The sequence below is a fragment of the Polyergus mexicanus genome, unplaced genomic scaffold (assembly GCF_030449975.1).
Source record: "Polyergus mexicanus isolate NDT 795.1 unplaced genomic scaffold, iyPolMexi1.0 SCAF_238, whole genome shotgun sequence".
Lineage (NCBI taxonomy): Eukaryota > Metazoa > Arthropoda > Insecta > Hymenoptera > Formicidae > Polyergus > Polyergus mexicanus.
In genome coordinates, this window is record NW_027223558.1 from 1 (window position 1) to 6,201 (window position 6,201).

At 32.8% G+C, this 6,201-nt stretch overlaps 1 long non-coding RNA gene across 1 annotated transcript; it reads right to left on the reverse strand.

The window, feature by feature from the left end:
* Positions 1-4,650: 4,650 nt before the first annotated feature.
* On the reverse strand, positions 4,651-5,977 carry LOC138944531 (uncharacterized). The gene is made up of 3 exons (XR_011448815.1): positions 5,521-5,977; positions 5,279-5,447; positions 4,651-5,000 (listed from the first exon to the last, which is right to left on the reverse strand). It is a non-coding gene; the product is annotated as an uncharacterized lncRNA (long non-coding RNA).
* Positions 5,978-6,201: the final 224 nt, after the last annotated feature.

Below are 6,201 nucleotides of genomic sequence, written 5' to 3' on the forward strand. Positions count from 1 at the left end.
AATAAATCGGCAAGAATGTTATTTTCGAGATCTCTCAATTTGATAGGTCATTTTCATAGGATATTTTATAAGAAGAAGAATGCCACACAAATCACAATGTGGTACGATTCATAGTTTTCGAGATATCGATTTTTAAAAGTTGTAATTACAATAATATTTTTGTCATAACAAATTAAAAAAAAAGTATTTCAAAGTTTTACTTTATTGTAAATTGAAAGCGTGGGTGTAGCTCCCTCCTCTTGCACCCTTATTTCAAAAAATTCTAACTTACCCCAAATCTATTTTTAATTTTAAAATTAAAATTAAGTTTGGTTTAGGTTGGATTTTTTATGGGGTGGTGGTGCAGAGTGAGGGGCTTTTCCCTCACCCATGCTTTCATTTTATAATACACATATATTATATATATATATTGTATATGTGTGTGCGTGTGCGTGTGTGCGCGCGCGCGCGTGTGTTTGTATGAGTGTGTACTTCTTAGTATTAATGTCAAAAAATTATATTCTATTCATTAAATTTATTTTATTTATAACTTTTTAATAAACCACGAGCGACAACTAAAAACTTTTGAAAGTTACTCAGAGCCGTGTCCTTGATAATATATATTCAGGCCATTGAAATCTGTGAGGTCGGCCCTAATATGTATAATTATCAAAAATTCTATGAAAATAATTTTTCCAAAATGAAATTTCAATATATTTTTCCAAAATAAAATTTTAATATATTTTCCCGAAAAAGAAAAATAAATAAATTTTTGAAACATCAATATTTCGAAAACTATTGATCATAGCACCTCGTGGTTTGCGGCAATTTTTTTTGCAGTAAAAAATCTATTAAATACACCTATCAAATTGAGGGGTCCCGGAAATAACATTCTCCCCAATAAATCTTCGCACAAGCATCATTTGCTTATGATTAATAGTCACAATTTGATAATTACAGTAAGTCATTCAAGCTAATACGTAGTTCCGTTCCTTTCGATATTGGCTAAATCAGCTAATAATTTAAATCGTCCTTATTTAAAGAGAATACGCATCGGACAGATTGAAAAGTAATTTGATTTTGTTTTCAACAATTTGTTATTATAATCATAGTTTTTTCTATGGTGAAATGATTTGAATAAGATTACGATTTTTTGAAATAATAAAAATTGTTGAAAGCTAAATACGACGTAATTATTTTATTATGTCTATAGTTCACGATATGTCCTGAATTCTTAATTTTATTAATAATAAAGGAGAGAGAGAGAGATAAAAAGTCTATAACATTAAAAACGTCTAGTTTTTAATTTATGTCAGTATTAACAAATTTCATTATAATTAATTACATTTAAAAGGTATTGTAATTAATTATATAATATAGGATAAAATTTTAAGAAATAACTCACTTAAAAAATAATGAAAAGAAAACAAACACGTATTTCTCAAATTATAAAACACTTTAATATCTAACACATTCGTCATTTATGGTATATATTGATATAAGCTTTTTTATCAAAGTAGGATGCGAGGAAATAAACAAGATCTATCTATTTTCCTTAATGAATAGTTTGACTAGAGGTATGAGCCACATCAATTTGTAAAAGAAAAGCAAGCGATGTATTTCGAAAGAATTGGGCATAAAATTTTATGTAAAGCCTTGAATTTAATTTTTCCATTATTGTTTTGTCCATGATTTCCTCTCTCTAGGTAATAAAGAATCAGGGACACACATTTATCGTAATGTAATTGTGACGACTATCGCTGATTTCTAGTTAACAGATTACAGTTCTCGCTTGAATACACTTTTCGTCGTTTTTCCTTGTAAAGTACGCGGAAGTTTGTTTAGGATTGTAGGAAAATTAGGTTTCTTGTCATGGTTTCACCTCGGCAAATAGTCCAGACGAAGGTGATAGAAAAAAATGGATAGACAAGAACTCTCGGAACTCGTCTTTGAACAGTTTTAAATGGCATTTGGAAGCAAATGCCATTCTATGTGCTTGATGTTGCTATACAGGACGCAGTTACAAAAGTGTATGAATGGTTGCGCTGTCTACCTGAGATTCTTCGAGGAACTAACTAAACGGTCCAGTGGTTGATATTCTTGGCGAGACGGGGAGACCACATCAAATATTGTAAATACAAGAAACATCGTTTGCGCTCCTTCCACGGTTTCTTATCTACAAATTTGTGATAGCTGCATCCGGTCTTATCCTCGTGTAAATAGAGGATGACGGTCGACCGGAACTTTGAATGTATGACTGGGATATTAATGCGATTAACGTGAAAGTGTTGCGATACATTTGCGTTGCATTTGGTTTCTTTGGTGATATATTTCGGATGAAGTTTAACGAGATAATCGCGCATCTCGGCTTTAATTTATAGCAATTATAGAAGGCAATATTTTATATATACATATTATATATTTATTATATATTTATTATATATATTGTATATTTTATTTATATAGAATGCAATTATTTTATAATATAAAATATATAACAGTAATTCTCTCTTTCATATTCTAAAAGTAAGTTTTTAGATTTGTAATTCATATATTCATATATTAAGAATAAGTTTCTAAATTGTATTGAGATGATAAAGGGGTAAGGGCGGGAGGGGGGGGGGTGGAAGGCTATTTGTAATTATATAACGATACTTTCTGATAATATCATGAAAAAGCGATTATACTAGATGAGATAAAGATCTTGCAGAATGAGATAGTTTATTCGAGTGTTGCTATTATCTGCTAAAAATTGTTAGTAAAATCTGAAAAATAATGAAGAAGCCATTAAAAACAGCCTCGTCAATGAGGAAGGATGTCCAACTTATGTTACGAGCAGAAGGCGTGGAGCCGAATCGTAAACGAAAGCGTGTTTCACGGTTCATTGCCTTCTCATTCCTTAAATTATATAGTAATCAAACAAAGGTGTTCGTTCGTTTAATACCAGAAACCACAATACTGTCTCACTTGTATTGGATAAACACATCGTAAATATCGTGATTATTGATGCATTTGAACAAATACTTTATTACAAATACCGTACGTTTTTGTGTGATCGAGAGATTAATTTATACTTATGTCATGTTTAAAAGTTTGTTTTTTCATCGGTAAACATGATGTTCCGCACAGGTAGATAGATATATCAGATATTGGAGTAAAATATATTCTATATTCCCTTCTAAATTAGCAGTGTTTGCATGCATCTGTGCTATTAAAGATATATAATTTGTACTCACAATGCATAAAAGATAAAATCTTTATTTGTATTAGAAATACGGGAGAAATTATGAGAACTAATTAAAGAATTGCAATATTAATGATAATTGATTTTCAGATATGTTTGAAAGAAATTTTACCAGAGAATTTTATATAGCAATAATAGTTTAAATCAATATTTTTATTTTAATGCTAGTAGTTTAGTTACATATAGTCTAATTATATCTCTATAGAATTTGTTAATATTGAACTAATAATGTGATAATATTATATAATGTTAGAATTATTATGTATTATATTAATGTTAGATCTAGAATGTGGAGCTCTAATTTAATCTTAAAATAATATTTTTCTTATTTGTATTATATTTTTTTTTCAATTAAATTATCAACCAAATCTAAAAAAAATATTTAACGCGGTTTTTCAAGTGTAAAAAGAAATAATGCATGCTACAACCCCTTAGGATAAAAAACAAAATATCTAGTTTAGAAAATTACAGATTACAAATTTTTGCGTCTTTTACTTGAATTGTAGAATATCTACTGCGTTGTCGAAATTTTGCAAAACACTGTTTCTTCGAATCGTTCGACTGTTATTCGCTCATTTCCGTTTATAACAATCAACGATACCATTGTTGCGCGCACGATCGCGGCTCATTAGATTATAATTCTTGACCTCGGCGAGAAGTTGCACGTGAGGTATTTCCTTCAGAAGGAGAGAAAAGAGATAACAAGCAGCTCTGTCTGACCGTGTAAATTATCTTAATGAACCGCGCGGTTCTCTCGGCGCGCGGCCGTTTCTCTCAATGAAATCACTTTTTCGAGAGACGTCTCAGTTCGTAAGCGTCCGCTTTAAGCAGGAGCCGAGTGGACCCGAACCCCGAACAGGTAAAGCGGACTCTACCTCTTAGCCGATCTCTCTCTGTCGGGTCGCTTCTTTTTATTTTTCGCAGACGGGTTGTTCCGCAACCGCAATTTTCGGCTATTTGTGTCCCTGTCGTATCCGTTCCATCCGAATTCTCATTCTCTCCCTTCGTTTCTAACCTCGTGCCTTCCTGCTTCGTCGGCGCCTGCCTTTGTTTCGGGATCCCTTGCGGGAGCGAGTCTGGGGAATATCTTGAACTCATAATACCCGCAAAGTGCGTTTTTCGCACGTACTCTCCTCGGAATTTCACCTACCGACCGTGCGGCAAGCATCACATCAAGAGGAACGAGTCTGTTTAGAACCGCTTTGTTTTCAACATCGCACATTGATAAACCGAAACAAACGAGAAATTTGTCACGGTTTGCCAAGATAAGATTTACTGCGATTGTATTTAACATGTGATTGATACTGACACAGTAACGCATAGTTGCAATTATTTCAGGAATTGGAATTTATTGAAGTTTATATAATTTTAGATATTAATTAACAGTATCGACAAACAAAACTTTTGATATCTATGTTTATTCTTAGTATTAGAAATGTGACGATTTACGCGAATTCAATGGAATTATATTAGCAAATTTCTGAATGAAGGCACTTTGATCCATTTACGAGACGCCGCATAAAGGCCTTTACTGTAGGCCTCGAGAAAATGCATCAAAATTCGCGTCCTCGGCCTCGAAAAAACTCGAGCACTACGAACTTTATATCTTCTCTTTTCTCTCTCTTCTCTACTCTTCTATTCAAGTATATGAATACGGATGCTTAACGAGCACATATCTTGGAGGTCGTCTGTATCCGATCGCGAAATAATCAGAAATGATGATGAGAGTTAAGCCAAATCTCTGTACAGCTCGACGACACCTGATGCTGCTTGTGACCTTGAGAACATCGATCATAGAATCTACTTTATCTTTTTTTGTATCTTGTAGAACAAGAAGCTCGGGCAGAGATTACATTCAAGCTTTAAATCATCGAGAAACGATATTAACTTCCCTGATTTTTTGTCAATTATAAATTATATATCAAAAGATTGTATTTTCATCCACGATATTGATTTTTAGAAGAAGGAAATAGATGCAAGAGATCGAGATCGAGATTGAGTTAAGTATAAGGACAAGATAGAGATTTAGAGAATCGAGGTAGACCGTATACATACAGCGCTTTTGATACGACCGACTCTCTCTTTTACGGCTGGCTTAGCACTGACAAGAGTTTCTTACGCATGTTGGTAATCTCGCTGGTCAGTTGATAAAAAGAGCCGACGATGTCTGCCGATCATGGATCGCGGCTTCCATATGCTCCGCGATTAGTATTTAGGATTCAAGCTGCAAGAAACATGAGAGTACTTCTCAACGATGGTTTTGCGAACGTTGACGATCGTCCATTGCACGTACATACCATAAGCAAGAAAGAACGGTTTTGCGCGAATCCCGCCTGTGTAACACTCTTTTCAACGGGAGCTAGTGGTACGGTTGGTTGATCTGTAACTACTTTGACGGAGGTCAGTCCTTTATGCAAGGCAGTATTTTGGACCTGTGCCGCGCGTATATTCTTTAGGATTCTCAGACTTTTTTGACGTTCAATTTTTTTTTATCTCATCAGGCCTAAAGTGAGATTTCAAAGTTGAGAGTGTTGTTTTTTGCATTCAACAGGAGTTATGATAGGTGGGTTATAAAAATTGATGATGTCATATATGATATATCTGCGAGCTAAGATACGTTAACACAATACGTTATGTTATTAATACATTTTGAATTAAATTTGCTTTAAACAATCTATAATTTGCAATAAAATTGAAGACAAAAATTTATTTATAATTTTATGCGCTGCATGTCTTCTAATACGTGCATGTATCTTGAGATTCATTTTGTGTGTGTGTATATACATATATGTATATATATACATATATATGTGTATATATAAGTGTATTTTACTTTCATAATATTCAAATATTTTCTGTGTAAAGTAATTTTATACAATTCATAATTTGCCATTTAAGACAGAAATCGTTTTATAATTTTGTGCGCTATAAATTCTAATATATCTGTCTCTCGATATATCTTTTATATATATATATAC